The sequence below is a fragment of the Rissa tridactyla genome, chromosome 1, assembly GCF_028500815.1.
Source record: "Rissa tridactyla isolate bRisTri1 chromosome 1, bRisTri1.patW.cur.20221130, whole genome shotgun sequence".
In the NCBI taxonomy this organism is placed as follows: domain Eukaryota; kingdom Metazoa; phylum Chordata; class Aves; order Charadriiformes; family Laridae; genus Rissa; species Rissa tridactyla.
In genome coordinates this window covers 168,613,626-168,628,736 of record NC_071466.1, presented here as the reverse complement: position 1 = coordinate 168,628,736, position 15,111 = coordinate 168,613,626, and the positions used below count along the sequence as shown (strand labels likewise).

The window sequence follows — 15,111 nt, the reverse complement described above, 5'->3', positions numbered from 1 at the left end:
TAAGGAAAGATGACATGAGAAAACAAGAACAAATGGATATGAAATAAAGTAAGAGCATTCAGCACAGGTGCCTTCATCCTCTGCAATAGGTTCGGGCCATTACAATTTTCACCACACAATAATCACATGCAGATTCTTCTTTTTCTGTCTCTGTACTTCTGCAGCAACATCCCACTCCCACATTAAGTTGTCCTGACAAGCCTCATAAAAGGTATTTTTCAGGGTACTTTCAAAGAGCAGAGGGAAAAAAAAAAAGTACATCTTTATTTAAACATACAAAATAAGGCAACTGCCATGCATCAAGCTGTCACAACTGTCACTGTTGGCTCAAAAACAAGAGCCCTACATGGAGACTAACAGATTTGGAGACTGAAGATCTTTCTGTTTCACTGGATGCCTCTTTTCTTTGCCTGTGCAGACAATTCGTTCCTGTCTTTTACACAAAATCTTACTTACTGGTCTTCTTCCAGGTAACTGAGACTGTCCAGACAAGGCTTCCCAAATTCTAAAACTAAGCAGAACAACTAAATTACAGATAAGTAATTTGGGTGACAGTCTAGTACATCAAAGGACACCATTAAAATTTTACATTACCTTCTTTTAGTATAACCAGTTCTCTACCTGAAGGTATCCAAGTTTTCCAAAGAGAAACCAGTGGAAGACTAAGGAACAACAACAAAAGGTTGAGAATTGAGACACTGACAAGATGTCAGCTAGACTCAGTGAAGAGCAGACAAATGGCAACCAGTAAAAGTGGAAAAATATTTATCTGTAAGTAAATGACAGATCAATAAGACAGCTTTAGTCTGTAGGAAACCTAGGAAAGTAACAACTATTAATATCAGTCAGTAACACTAAACCAGCCATGAATAATTAGCAAACAAAACCTGAAAGACAAGTAGACTCCAGATATATTTTTAACAGAATTAAAAAGGTAAAATAACTGCAACTAATACCAGGCAAGCAACACTGATACTGTCAACAAAAGCAGGCACAGACACACAGCAAAGCAGAACTTCTCAAGGACCCTGCAAACTACAGCTTAAAGGCAGAGTAAGGATAGCAGGATATTTTATTGTGAAATCTCTGTAAAGATCACACAACATGTACAGAGCACTGTTCCCAAATACGTATTTGTGCTGGGCAGACACATTAGCTGTCTTTTGTTTCGCCGGCAGAAGAAAGAAGTGAAATTTTATGTTTGTCCTCAAAGTAATTTCTTCTGAATTACAAACACTATCATTCTTCTGCTGCTAGAGCCTAACGCTTATGCAGTCTCACCCTGCCAAGGACTAACAGTGGGCCAATCCCTTCCACAGGAAACTAATTCCCATTCTGGATCTTAATCGCATTGCAGAGGCTGATATTGCTGCTGCTGTCAGTGACCTGGATAAAGCTGCCAAACAGTAAGATTTGTCTCACAAACAGAAAATGTTTTATGAAAAAGTAAATTTAAGTCATTGCCTCTACAGAGGCTCAACATACTTCAGCAACATTTAGTATCATAGTCTAATATAGATCTGTATTGAAAATAAGCTTTTCACTTAGAGAAGTACTGAAGCAGTTTCGCTGTAAAACAAACAAACAAACAAAAAAATAGCCCTAACTGTTATTATAATGTCACCAGATGAGATAACCTTCGCAATAGTTCAGTAGAGTCAGAATCACAGAATAGTTTGGGTTGGAAGGGACCCTTAAAGGTCACCCAGTCCAAGCCCACAGTAAAGAGCAGGGACATCTTCAACTAGACCAGGCTGTTCAAAGCCCTCTCCAACCTGACCTTGAACGTTTCCAGGGACGGGGCATCTACCACCTCTCTGCACAACCTGTTCCAGTGTTTCATTACACTCACTGTAAAAAATTTCTTCCTTCTATCCAGTCTGAATCGACCTTCTTTTAGCTTAAAACCATTACCCCTTGTCCTAACGCTACAGGCTGAACTGAGCTGATCAAGGACATACGGGACCCCTATTTCTCCACAGTGAAAGAGCCACCCCAGCTCCTCTAATTCATTCCTCGCTCCCCCATTACATTCTCTCAGTAACTTGGTTTCCATTTTTACCGTTCTAAAATCTACGTGCTGGGAGGAAGATACACATATTTAGAAAATTCAGGTTAAAGCAGCATTAACATTCAAAATTAGTATGCAAAATGTAAGGGTAACAGATGTTAGCTTAGTAATTAATTTGGATATTATTTATTTATTTTCCTCACTAGCTATTTGGATCTTTTCTTAACCTCCCTTGGAAAACCCTGCTGTAGTACACTGTCTTTCAACCTTTGAGATACAAAGTCCAATTGATGTCGTCTGTCATGTCAAAGACTAAAAGATTACATTTTGATTGATGTAAAAGAAGGCCTATTTCTTTAAAATTTTAGAATATGCTGGTCTTCACCAAACTTCTGTTTCTATGTCAAATACTTGAGTTGTTCTTGAATTACTGAGTTCAGCAGCCTTGGAAAACACTATCCTTTTGCAAAAATACTCCTTAAAATAAATGTATCTGCATTCTAAGGGAAGTTTCTATCTGTTGTACCACCCAAGTATGCTACTTTTCAACATACCCAAGTATGCTGAAGAGTAACAAGAAGAATCCTCCCACTGCAGTTTATTTCCTTTTGATTACTAGGATGCATAACCCTGAAATTAAACAGTCCAAAAATCTTGTAGATTTCTCTTGTAGTACTTGTAATTCAGATCTATAGCTTTGCTTTCTTTAGCCTACATTTCTGTTTAACAAAAGGGAACCCAAGAGAATGTTTTCAAAAGGACTAGTCAGCTATGCCTCCTTAGTAATTTATAAAAGCACAAAATAATCAAGTACTATCACACTGAAATTTAATTCGTGCATCTCGAACGCAGTTTTCGGCACCATACCTGGTAACCTGATCTATCTGTGAAGTAAATAAAATGAGCTGTTGAATTGTTTTTATCATGAAAACCAAACTACTTTTGCTTTTTAAGAAGCTTTTTTTAAAATGAAATAACTTAAAAAAAAATCCCCTTTAAGATTCTCCTCTCTCAATTATTTCACTCTTACATCCTGGTGAAAACTTCAGAATAGAAGTCTGCCAGACTGTTGCCATGAAGTGGGCCTGAATTTTTTATCTCCCTGGACTCTTACGTTTTTAGTACACCTGTATAACAACACCTGAGAATGAGACTTCTCACCAGCTGAATGGTAAACCAGAATGGCAGAGGCTTTCACTATTGCTATTTACTATAGTAAACTATAACTTTACTTCACATAGAGGCAAGATACACATACATTATTAGATAATTTTATGTTTATGTTCAGTAACAATAAGCAAACTATGCTAGTAACAAAGAAACTGTAGTTTTAATGAAGGCCTGGTTATAGCAACCATACAAGAAGGAAACACAAAATTGATTTATTTCTGTCTACTGAGCTTTATGCTTCCTTCAAATGAACTGTTCAGAAGCATTCTCATTTCTGTCATTTCTGATTTTAATCATATGAAACAAACAGTTGGATTACAGTCCAACTGATATCCCACCTAAAGGTATAGTGTATATTTCTATAGCATAATAAACCCGGATCTTCATCTTTTTCTTCCCAACGTGGTACATGTAATATAGGTGCTACCTCTAACATTAATCCTGTAGGCATTACTATTTCTTGCATCACAGTGAGTCACTGCAACAAGACATATCCTTTGTATCCTTTGACTAAATTTACTAGAATTGAAAGCAAATTTGAGGTTCTCTTTCCAGATCCTGCTACTTTAAAATTATTAAATGAAGATGTTTAACTTAAAAAATACTACAGTCAGATATCAGTTGACTGGATTAATCTCATGGACTAACTTTTTTTTTTTTTAATTGTTATTTCAAACAATTGGGACCATCTCACTGCTCCAATAGCCCTTTGGGATATTCATATCTTCTATTCCCTACAGTCAGTGAAATTTATGACACCATTCCTCCACTGTCCTTCTCTGACCCAGGTAGGTCCCTAGTAGAAGTCATAAGGAACACCTCCTGAAGGGATTTTTACCAGGCTATCCATGGAGACTGTATTTAAATAAGCACTTCTGACATAATCTGGGGATTTCGTGGCTTTTCTAGATGGATCTTCATTGCCTGACAGCTCAGTAGGTTCAGGTTCTTCTTTCACTAAAATGCTATGGTGACCATAGACTGTAAGACTCCTTGCCAAAGAAGGACTATAGGTTGACACTCTCCTCTTTCCTTTATCTGGTCAGGCATGCATAAACTTGCCTTCTGCATAATAAAGAACCACCATTGTTTTTTTTAAATTTTCTTCCTTCCTCTACTGCAGTCAAAAACTCCTTAGCTTGTAACTTCCTCAGGATCACCTAACCTTAAGTTATTTTCTCTGCTGCACACAAAACACAAGTGAGCCAATTTCAACAGCTCCAAGGAGGTACTACAGATATTAAGGTCAGTTCTGTTAATTCTTAAGACTATCCCAACAACTATACTTTCCACCTCTATGAATGTATTTGCATTGGAAAGTCTCCAACAAAACACATGACAAAGAGCTCACGACAGCAACCGCATTATGAAAACCTAAAAGTAGAGAATAGAATCCACCACAGAACTAAAACAATGTCATAATATAATAAGATGACGAATGTTTACAAAATTTTTTCAGAAATCAAGAGAGCTTTGGTTCTTTACAACTATCTCTGCTGTTGGAAGCAGATTCCAAAATGTAGCTATTGACCACAAAGAAAGAAAAAACAGATACAAATTGTTATGTGATTATGAAATATTTCCCTTCTGAATTCATTAACTTTATTGAGAAAAAAAGCTGTAGGAGAAACTTGATGATGGCAGCAAATGTGGTAGGGATAAAGTGCCTCCTCTGTCTGACTAAAATTGCAGTAGAAGCACATTCATTTTTGCTTTACACAAAATGTATAAAACATACTCAAGTTAATGAAAGCAAAGGTGGTTTCCAAGAATCAAGACTGAATTTGCTAAATTAAAGAGGGGTTGCTAAAAAAATCCATTTCAATTTTCAGAGAAGTAACAAGTAAAAATATATATTACCTTGGTGTACTGTTACTGAAACCAAACAAACATAAAAGAAACTGATAGCAAAATCTCACACAGAAATCTTTGAAGGTGGAAAGCAACCAAGTAAACATACAAGAGCTGTACAGGTTATAAAGATCGAAACACAACCCTAACCTCATTTTGATGATTACTGTTTAACAGCTCAACCTGTACTTTGCTGTCCACATTATAATTTATATAAAAGCTACTTCAATTGTCTGTTTATCTTATCAGTCTTCCATTATATTAAAGCATATGAGCTACTGAAGAGAAATTATGTTCTATCACCATGCAGTCCTAGGGAAAAAAAAAAGTATCAGTTATTTTCATTGCTAGTATCCTACCAATATTTAAACGTCTACTAAAAAAGACTTCAGAAAATTACATGTCAGAAGTAGTACATATAAGCCTGTTCTTGTTAGGGAAGTTACTCCGGAGTCTACAATTTAAAAAGGTACAACCAACAAAATTTTAAGGCTAAAAATACATTGATGTTTCCATGATAAAGCAACTAGAGCCACTGAAGAATGAAGCTTGAGCAAGGAACTGCGATGGGGAATGACAGACAGACAGATGGAAACTATGAAGTGACGAGAGGAGAAACTGAAGAAGAGAGGACACTCACAAGGTACTGAAAAGAAAAGAAGAGAAAGGACTGGAGCAAGCTGTATGCAACAAGTTCTCCCACCAATAAAAATGGAAAACGACGACAGAGACCAGACCTACATCTCAAGACAGTAAACTGGGCATCAGGCTGCCTAATTCCTAGATCAAGAACTCATACATTCACACAATGCAAAGCACCAGAGCTCTCCGGCTTGTCTGTAGGAATCCGCTCAAAACACTTTGTAAGTGCAATTCCGTTCCAAACCTACGCTGAACAGAGGATCAGCTGTCCTACCACAGCCACCACGAAGCTGAAAAGCAGCATTGTTGTATGTTCTGATCAAGTCAACAAAAGTGTTATTATTTGCTTATGCTTGATCTGGATCAAGTTTGTACTGATGGGTGATCCCGAAGTGCAAGTAATGAACAAATCCGCTATTGCTAGAGGTGAAGCTGTGATCTGAGGTACAGGAGCCCACATAAAACTAGCAGTACAGGCAGGTTTCCAGAGCAAAACAGCAACCAAAAAACCCTACAGCCTCCTAAACAATCTTATTCCAGGCATCAAAGGAAGAGGTATTTTCAAGAAGTCCAATTAGAGGTTAATATTCTTACTTTGTATTTTGTTTAAAGAAACCTCTTCCACCATTACTCGATTTAGTAATTTTTTTTAATTTATTTTATTTTTATTTCTACCATTGACCGAATTACTCTCCCACTGAAGATGTTAAAACTCCCACCAACTTCCAGGAGAACCATTATGCCGATGTAAGACACCTCAGAGACTAAAAGGCTTGCTTTAAATTTCATTTGCGATTGGAAGTTTTCCAGAATTTCCATCAGCTCAGGGAAGTTGATAGTAAAATACAAAATTTTTATTTTCCAAACCTTCACTTTCCCAGTTCTCAAGCGTTTTCAAGAAAGACAAGTTTAAGAACCACACCTATTATTCCACAGGACCACCTTGAAAGTAAGGTTTTGTCTTCATAGAAGCAAGAATATCAGTCAAGTTACCATTTTGCTCTTTACTCAATACCATGATTATTCCTTTTTACTTAGCAAAATTAACCAGATACCTATAAAGTGTCTAGTTGTCCCTTCAGAAATGACTCCTAAGAAGGACCTGCAAAAGTAAAGGACAAAGTTTGGGCTAGCGTGTAGTTGTGAAGTTTTCTTACAAAAATAATGCAAGGAAGGTTGAAAATTTATCATCACTTTTGCTCTATCACAAATTACACTAATGATCTGCAACATCCAGTTAGTGAACCCTTAAAAGCCTATAGCAGATTTTAATCTTTAAAGGGAATGAGACACAAGATCTCCAGAGCTTCAGAGATCTGTGGTTTTCTTTACTGTACACAGGAGGCCTTAACACAGTGTAGTGTGACTATCTGAAAATCATCTGAACGTTTAGTCAAAGGAATGATGCCTATTGATACCACAGGAATTGGTCTAATTCTTCAGACACACAAATACACTATGCAAGCTCTATTTTCATACTCTCTTCACTTATCTCATCCTCAAAGAAGGTGAAAAGACCAAAAGTATAATGGAATAAGAAGTCAGGCATGACAAACTGAAGTAAAAAAATAAAGTCTAAGTCCAAATTTATCAAGAGTCCCCAATACCCAAAGAGAAATCTTATTTTATTCAGAAATAATATAATATTCAAAATGGCTTTTTAACAGAATTAATTGTAACTCATCCCCTGCAGGTAAACCAACAACAAATTATTTCCTTTTCAGAAACAGCAAAAGACACATGCCATGATTTATGTGAGGATGCTAGCATGAAAAAAAATGATAACTCTTACACAGAATAAGAGCAATACACAAACTTCTTACTTACAGTCTAGCTAACATTTTTGATGTGTGCAGCAAAAAAAAATGTACTATTTTATTAAATCAGATGTATCTTAAAACAAAGGCAAACCACTTAAATTTATGAATTCAGTTTTAATATCCTGTATCCCACTGCTCTGAAAAAAAAAAAAAATTGAATTGTTCTTGTCTATGTTTTTAAAAGCGTATTTCCTTGCCCATAAAATTAGGGTAGTCCTTTCAACTGTGAAGCAGATCACTAGCCAGCCATTACTCTGCCATCTGTGTTCAGCCCCTTAGCCTACATGGCCAATTTAAATTTCATGCAGCTGAAACTATTCAAGTAAAAATACTGAAGTGTGCTATTATTTCTAATTATCTTGTACTCTGCACAGCAGTTTCTTAAATTTGAAATAGCTTAAAAAAAAAAAAAAAAGAAAAGTTGAGAGAAATATGTGACTCAGCCAATTTGACAGGAAGGTTTGATATTTTACATAATTCAGAGTTGTCACAATGCATATTCATAACCAATTTTGAAGCAATTACAACTAAAATTTCCAATAAAATAAACCACTAACCTGCAACACTTTTTTTAAGTCCTTAAAATAAGAGAAATACACTAACAGCTGTAACAATAAGACAGTCTTTCAGCCTAAGTATTACTGACAGAATTGACTTCTTGGGAGCAAAAAAGATTATTCTTTACTATGAAAAGGCAACACACTACAGTTAAAGGCTATATGGTGATCAGTGTTGATTTTTCTGTTCATTTTCTCAGTGCTTAATTTTTTTAAACTATTTTAACTTCAGTGAACAGCAAGAGACAAAACAGGACTTCTTGGGAATAAATGTATTGTTACTGAAAATACAGTTATTTTAAATATGTGCTGTGTTTGACTATACGTGAGAGCAGGTATGGCTAAACAATAGATATCTAGGAGAATGAAAAAAATACATAGTGATACAGACACTTCCATTAACCAGCTACTTGATGCTTTCATCCCTGAAGGTGGACAGTCTCACCATTTTGCCCCAAATGGATAAATTTAACAAGAAAAATATTAACATGAAAAAACTTGAAGTTCTTTCACTGCATTTGCATGGCTATTGTTGAAAAGTACGTAATCAAAAACAGTACTTCAGAAAAGAAAATAATGTAAATATACCTATGTACTAATCTCCAAAGAAGGATTTTCTCTGGACAAATGTACATAGCGATCTTCAGTTCTCTGTAGGGATCATTTAAGTCATGCAGTAGACTAATTTGGATTCAATGCTAGGATGAGAAGTTGAAACATGAAACATGTTCAGAATAGTTAAGCATCAAAATCAAACAAGGAATGGTATAAATTGGTCAGTAAGTCAATACTACGGAAACACACTCATTTTTCCTGACAATTTTCAGGACAGTTTATCTTGTTACAAATTCAACTAAAATCCTGACATCAAAGCATAACATGGTTTTAGAATCCATTTTTCCATCTTTTTCCCCATTATCTAATCTATGATTATTTTATCTTATGTAACAGTATAATCAAATACCAAAGCCATATTTAGAAGTTCACATCTTGCTATTCTAACAATGGAAGGAAGTAAACGCATTTTACAGTTGCTTCTGGTCTGATCCAGATTCCATTATGATGGGCACCGCTCAGAAAACCATTTTCAGAATCTTGAGTATGCCTCAGAGGTAGCACATTTTGTGTGTGTGTGTGTGTGTGTGTGTGTTTAGCTTTCTCTTTTTTTTTCTTTCCTTTTTTTTTTATAAAAGCATTAAAAAAAGAAAATGTGAAAGCTCCTGCAAACTGCATGCAAGTTGAATCTGGCTCTGAAGTAAAAACAATAACAAAAAAACCCAGTAAATAACCCCGCAAACCTTTCAGACAAAATAAGAAAGAGCATTGACAATGGATTTAGTCTCTCAACCCTCCACGATCTCTACAGAATCGAAAGTCTCATGCTTAAGATAAGACTGTCTTGTTTTTTTAACTACATGTGTTTACAAGACCACATGAGTGCCTTTACAAAATCCACACTAAGCCAGCATATTTAAAAATATTCTCCTTATATAAGTGTACTTTAATATGCATCTCTGCTCTTCAGTTTACTCTTCCTTGTGTGTCACACTCCTGATTGCATAGATACGCAAGACGTAAGTTCTCTTGCAAGATAACCTTTCTGCATATAGAGATGCACGCAGCCAAATAAGCAAAGCTACAATGAAGATTTGAAATGTAAAGAACAAAATCATAATTTGTGACTGAGGCTTCTACTGAAAGCATCAGAAATGACCTATTATAAGGCTGAAATTGTGATACTTTTAGTACTATTTTTCCCCCTCTTTAGCATTGATTTTTAAAATTTCCACTTTCAAGCCAGACACAATTTTGTTTAAACATTGGCTATAATTTTTATTAGAAATGAAAATACCCAACCTTGCACGTTTACAATGAGAAATTGCCAAAAAATTTAAATAATTTCCCAGATCTATATGTAATGTTAAGAGATGCTGAGTGAATTAAGTAGGAAATCTTATCCTTTTCAGAATATGTAAGAAATCATATCGTTTTTCTGAAGCTCCCAAACTTGAGTCAAGAAAGCTATGTTGAAGAAAAGCTGAAGAAATGAACAGGTATCACAGGAAAGATATACACAATCAAGTCCTGTGAAAAATAAAGATCACATTTGCTCTAGCTTTTCTGGCTAAACTCTGTAATTCGCACATCAATGGCAAATCTGAAATATTGTCTCAATTTCTTTATCAACCATAAAAATATTCACCCCAAGTACCGATCCCCAAGAGTCAACACTTATCTACAGCACTAGTCTGCAGAATCAACACAAATGTATTAATATTACACCTTAACCTTAAAAATCTTAGTAGTGGTCTGAATCTAAACAAACAAACTTCATAGTCTTCACACTTAAAAATACATTACTTTTCTTCCCTCTCTATTTTGGTAGGTATTATTTGTCTTTTCCACATGAACTTATATCTCAGTCTTGCCACTAGACTGATAATATGAAAGTCAATTAATGCTGATGGTAATCATCCTTGTGGACACCTTTTGTCTAGGGAACAGGCAAAATAATCAAGCTACTAAAGAAGAAAAAAGGGAAAAGGGACTTCCTGAAAACCAGTTGTCTGACTTTCCAGTTGCGGGAGGAAAAAAAAAAAAAAGAAGGCTTGGTCTAAAGGCAAGAAGTTGCAAGCAATTTTTTAGTTCAGTAGAATAAAGTGTCAGTAATGCCACACAACCTGTTTTATAACATAACTCTTACTGATGATTCAGAGATCGTGACCACTTAAGCTCATACACTTCTCTGAACACATAAGGAAGTTATAAGCTGTCTACCTGCACAAGAAAGAAAAATTGCTAGCATGGCTACAGTGGAGGGAAAGGAATATTACAAGGATTGTCAAATATTGTTTCCCATAGAACATTTTGTTATTGCATATTTCAGTACTGACTGTGGTATACTTTTACTTCAGTTTTGAAAACTCGTAACATGACAACAGGTGATGACAATCCAACAAAACACAGTTTCCAAACAAGCTCCTGCTTCGCACAGCCTCAGCAAGCATCTCACTTCAGCACGACACAGACTATTTTTATTGTGTGTATTTAGATCGTATTTTCAAATTGTGTATCAAATTCGTGGGGCAAGGGGGAAATAAACATTCACCGATCACTTGCAATCACAGACCAAGAAACAGTATAACTGTTGAAAAAACATTTACTCCAGTCAACGAATTTTGAAGTCAAATGGAATGTGGAAAAGTGAAAGGGAAAGGTTTTTAATGTGCAGGGAATAAAAAAATTCAAATCACAGAGGGAGGTGACTGGAAGACTTCATAGAAAGCTTTATAACATTTTTTGCAACTAATTCTAACAAACTGCTGCTGTTGGTAGCAGAATGCAAACCAACTACTTTACAGCCAGCTCAGGTATCGCCGCTGCTGCGACTGCAACACAGACAGAAGCCGAGATAATGAAAAAGATATGTAAGCCACCACATTAGAGTTGTGACAAACTATTTCCTCTCGTGTTTTTGTTTGAAGTGTTACTGCCTATATTGTCCTTGCAATATGCCGAAGCACAAAGAGGATTACAAGCTTTCACAGTTTAAGTTTTTACAAAGTTTTAGAAGTGCCTTGACCCCTTGCTGTCAGGCAACCAGGGTATCAAGTGCAACTGATTCTGAATTGCAGGCAGCTTTCCACTTAGAAATGCCGTAGTCAAATGTGTAACATCAATACATGGCAGCTAGTCCAAGTACAAGGAGATGACCTGTGTGGAAATACTCTCTGCCCAGCAACATCGGTGTTGCCTCGCCCCCCTAAAGATACCACTATCAAGGAAAGAATGATTTTTTTTCACCTAAAATCTAAAGAAAGAATTGCTGTCTTACAGAATTTGAGATTAACCTGGTGTATTTCTTCTCAAATTTCTTTTAATTTTAGCCTCTACCACTATCTAATTTTCTCTTTTTTTTTTTTTTTCTCCTGGATGTAGGAGGAAATCCTACCCCCCGCTGACAAAAGAGATGGTAGGAGGTAGCAATTACTAATGAACTATCAAGAAGAGCTCTTCATTATAAAGCAAGAATTTAAGAGAATCTGAATAAGGAGAGAAATACCCACACTTTCCTTCAGTGGCAATAAGGATGAAAATACATTTTGGACTCCCCAAGAGCTCTAGCTACATTCCCAGAATGATGCTTCTGGCGCCATGTATCTCACATGCTGGAAATCTGTGTAAGAAAGCATAAAGTCTCGTACGTGTATTCAGAGCATGTTTTCCAGACTCATACCAATTAGTTCCTTCCCTTCTGTTTCCTATCACTTGAATAAAAACATTGGGAAAGATCCAAATAATGACATTTTGACAGCAAAAAAGCAAAGGCATTCAAACATTACCAAGGCAAACCCGAAAGAAACCAAGCATGGAGGTACCTCTTTTCCCAACACCTAATTCCCCATGACATGCTTCCATCAACTCTAACCGGCTTCTTAATCATATGCTTCCCACGTGCAACATAAATTCTGTAGGTACAGATCAACCACCTTCCCAAATCCCTACCTGGAATAAGCTTGAAGAACTTTACAAAGTGTTAAAGACTATTAAAAAAAAAATAAAATCAAAAAAACTGAACATGCAAACATAACTAACTATGTGCAGCTTCCATGCCTACACACATACAACATCTTAGCCTCGTGTAGAGAACAGGACTCACGCTGATACATTTATACTGCACCCGATAAAGGGATGCCTGAAGAGCAGCTTCTCCCTTCAACAGAGAACAAATGAACACATTTGCACGGTTAACTTCTGAGATGAATAGCTAAACACACAACTACCTGACCACGCGCTAGAAAAAGCTCTAAGTATCAAATTCGAAAGATTTTAAAGTTAGCATGAAATTTACTACTTGTCCCATATCAGACATCAGAGGGAACAAAATGCAGAGTTCACCTGCTGAATGTCAGAGACTCACACGCAGTCGGGATGACACTGACTGCTCTATATGAGCTGTCCTTATTCCCACATACATCTTCCACATTTCTTGCTCACTCTAACAAGACTCCACAGCAAAAATCTCTATCATCCCATTAAACAATCTCCTATCAACAGGGTTAATAAAATTAAAATTTATTTGGTTTTCAAGTATATATCTATCATTAAATTTGCATGGTAAACATCCTAATCTGATTTAAAAAGCAAAGAAAGGTTGAGACCAATACTTTTAAAGCGTATTCTTGCTACACCTACTCTCTGCATGTTGCACAAATCTATTACAACAGTAACATAAACCAGGTATCCTGCTTCTTTCCAGAGAAGGTTAGCTCTTGCTTACCAAACATGACAGTGTAAGAGAGAAATAAGAAAGCCAAACAGAAGAGACTTTTAGTTGATTAGAAATTTCAACATAAAGAAAATAAACCTTTTGAAGGCTCATGTGTATCCCAGCATCGTGATTTAAAATATCAAAATACAGTAAGTCGGGCTAAACTCTTTTATTTGGTAGAAGGAACACTGCTTTTGGGAGAAAAACCAAACTGGAATCTAAAGACTAAAACTAAGCTACATACATGTGGGTATTCCAATGCAATTGATAAACAGGCCAAGTATGCTTTTTAAGCCAAATCTGATTATTTCTGAACACGTGAAACATATTCTACATCTTGTATCTTCTCTTTAAAATACAGATTATATTGTTTTCACAGTAACACAGAGCAAACTGAACACCAAAAAAAAAGGGCAGGTGAAGAATCAAGACGCAGATACTGCCTTTCATACCAGTGAAAAGCCTTGCTAAGCTTTCCATTCCTAGGCATAGCAAAACGAAATCCAGTTAGAAGTACCATGGCTGAACCCCTCGTACTCAAACACTCAGTCTTCACAATAAAATAAAAGCAAGAGTAAGAATCAAAGTCTTTCTGCTACTATCAGAACAGTATTGTTCTATCTACTACTCAACAAACTTCTTCCGGAACTTCACTTCTACTGCAGTTCACGTTTTGCAAACCACAAGCAAAAATTCTTACTGAATGTATTTCCTTAAGACAGCCCAATAAGCTCAAAAAGCTTGTTTTATTATGACTTACAGGATTGACATCATTTGTTTCACAATTTATTATGGTACTTGAGAAATTGTTCAACATGTTTTCATTATGTTATTGTCCTAACTGACATTTAGTAAAACACGATGAGGATATGAAGGGGTAAGTGTAGAATAAATGTTTCTTATTAATTAGGCTTGTAACAAACAGGTTTTATGTGATCACCTAATTTATGACCAGTGTCAAAGTATCCTCTGTGAGAATTACCTAATTTCGTCACCAAGTCAACTGAAAGACCACACGTACTTTGCAGAGCATCTTGGAGGACAAATTAAAACCATGCAAGTTTGTGGAATACACACGTTTGACAAACAGCAGTTCAACACATTAATGTTTAGGTCAACGAGCACATACAGCAGATAACTTCACAACAAACCACTGACGTAAGAGACAGAGATGACTAATCATGAACTCCTCTAAATGGCACTAAATGAGGCTACCACCCAAAGAGAAAATCCCTATGTCTTTACCACCCTGTTTGCAGTCCCACTGCGGGAACCTCCTTCGGTGAAGTCTGGAGAGCAGGAATGCTGCCCTGGAGCACCAGGCGATTTCTACTCCAGCCTCACGACCACCACAACCACCACGTCGCAGTGAAAATGCAATGTGGGGACAAGGCTAAAGCAACTGGAGCTAAGTGTCACGCATGGCCATTTCCAGTTTACTCTTTCCAAAGTCTACCATTATTTTCAACCTTGTGTACAGTGCAACAGGGGAAACAAAGAATTCACTCAAGCTGGTTCAGCTTCAGAACAGCTTGGTACTGAAGACACACAAATTCATCCTGACTTTATATATATATCTTACCACAAAAGGATCCTGTCTATACTGGTATACAACCTAGTCAGTCATGACTTTTGGAGGTGACAGTAAATACATATTCACTTCAAAGCTTTTTTACTCTTCAACAACTTCTTTTTATCCTTAAAACAGATATGGCACGAACAGGTGAAAAATTCACCCTGCAAATAAATGCTTATTCCTCTGTAGCTCACAACATACCCAACCTAATC

At 36.3% G+C, this 15,111-nt stretch overlaps 1 protein-coding gene across 5 annotated transcripts in view; it reads right to left on the bottom strand.

Annotated features, from left to right (window-relative positions):
* Positions 1–15,111, bottom strand: part of CDK17 (cyclin dependent kinase 17) — a 97,942-nt gene that overhangs the window by 68,106 nt on the left and 14,725 nt on the right. Inside the window, exon 1 of one of the 5 annotated variants that reach the window (XM_054188560.1) lies at positions 8,640–8,660. The exons of the other annotated variants lie outside the window; for them this stretch is intronic. The gene's annotated coding sequence lies outside the window, so the exon portion shown is untranslated. Of the gene's footprint in view, positions 1–8,639; positions 8,661–15,111 lie in introns of those variants that run through there. 5 annotated transcript variants of the gene reach the window in all.